At 56.2% G+C, this 818-nt stretch overlaps 2 long non-coding RNA genes across 2 annotated transcripts; one reads left to right on the top strand and one right to left on the bottom strand.

Moving 5' to 3' along the window:
- The first annotated feature begins 6 nt into the window (after positions 1-6).
- On the top strand, positions 7-435 carry LOC106512319 (uncharacterized). The gene is made up of 3 exons (XR_001309648.1): positions 7-158; positions 194-218; positions 354-435. It is a non-coding gene; the product is annotated as an uncharacterized LOC106512319 (long non-coding RNA).
- Positions 7-441, bottom strand: LOC106512320 (uncharacterized). The gene is made up of 3 exons (XR_001309649.1): positions 361-441; positions 201-325; positions 7-65 (listed from the first exon to the last, which is right to left on the bottom strand). It is a non-coding gene; the product is annotated as an uncharacterized LOC106512320 (long non-coding RNA).
- Between the last annotated feature and the right edge of the window lie 377 nt (positions 442-818).

The following is an 818-nucleotide window of genomic DNA, read 5'->3' as shown; positions in this document are numbered from 1 at the left end:
GTGTCCAGGTGAGACCTCCCTGAGTCTGTTCAGGTGAGACCTCCCTGAGTGTGTCCAGGTGAGACCTCCCTGAGTCTGTTCAGGTGAGACCTCCCTGAGTGTTTCCAGGTGAGACCTCCCTGAGTCTGTCCAGGTGAGACCTCCATGAGTGTGTCCAGGTGAGACCTCCTTTAGTTTGCTGGACTCTGTCCAGGTGAGACCTCCCTGAGTGTGTCCAGGTGAGACCTCCCTAAGTCTGTCCAGGTGAGACCTCCATGAGTGTCTCCAGGTGAGACCTCCCTAAGTCTGTCCAGGTGAGACCTCCATGAGTGTGTCCAGGTGAGACCTCCTTTAGTTTGCTGGACTCTGTCCAGGTGAGACCTCCTTGAGTGTGTCCAGGTGAGACCTCCTTGAGTGTGTCCAGGTGAGACCTCCCTGAGTCTGTCCAGGTGAGACCTCCTTTAGTTTGCTGGACTCTGTCCAGGTGAGGCCTCCCTGAGTGTGTCCAGGTGAGACCTCCCTGAGTCTGTCCAGGTGAGACCTCTTTTAGTTTGCTGGACTCTGTCCAGGTGAGGCCTCCCTGAGTGTGTCCAGGTGAGACCTCCCTGAGTGTGTCCAGGTGAGACCTCCTTGAGTCTGTCCAGGTGAGACCTCCCTGAGTTTGTCCAGGTGAGACCTCCCTGAGTCTGTCCAGGTGAGGCCTACTTTAGTCTGCTGGAGTCTGTCCAGGTGAGACCTACTTTAGTCTGCTGGAGTCTGTCCAGGTGAGACCTACTTTAGTCTGCTGGAGTCTGTCCAGGTGAGACCTCCCTGAGTCTGCTGGAGTCTGTCCAGGTGAG

The sequence above is a fragment of the Austrofundulus limnaeus genome, unplaced genomic scaffold (assembly GCF_001266775.1).
Source record: "Austrofundulus limnaeus strain Quisiro unplaced genomic scaffold, Austrofundulus_limnaeus-1.0 Scaffold5678, whole genome shotgun sequence".
Lineage (NCBI taxonomy): Eukaryota > Metazoa > Chordata > Actinopteri > Cyprinodontiformes > Rivulidae > Austrofundulus > Austrofundulus limnaeus.
The sequence above is the reverse complement of the archived record's forward strand: the minus strand, read 5'-3'. Positions and strand labels throughout refer to the sequence as shown.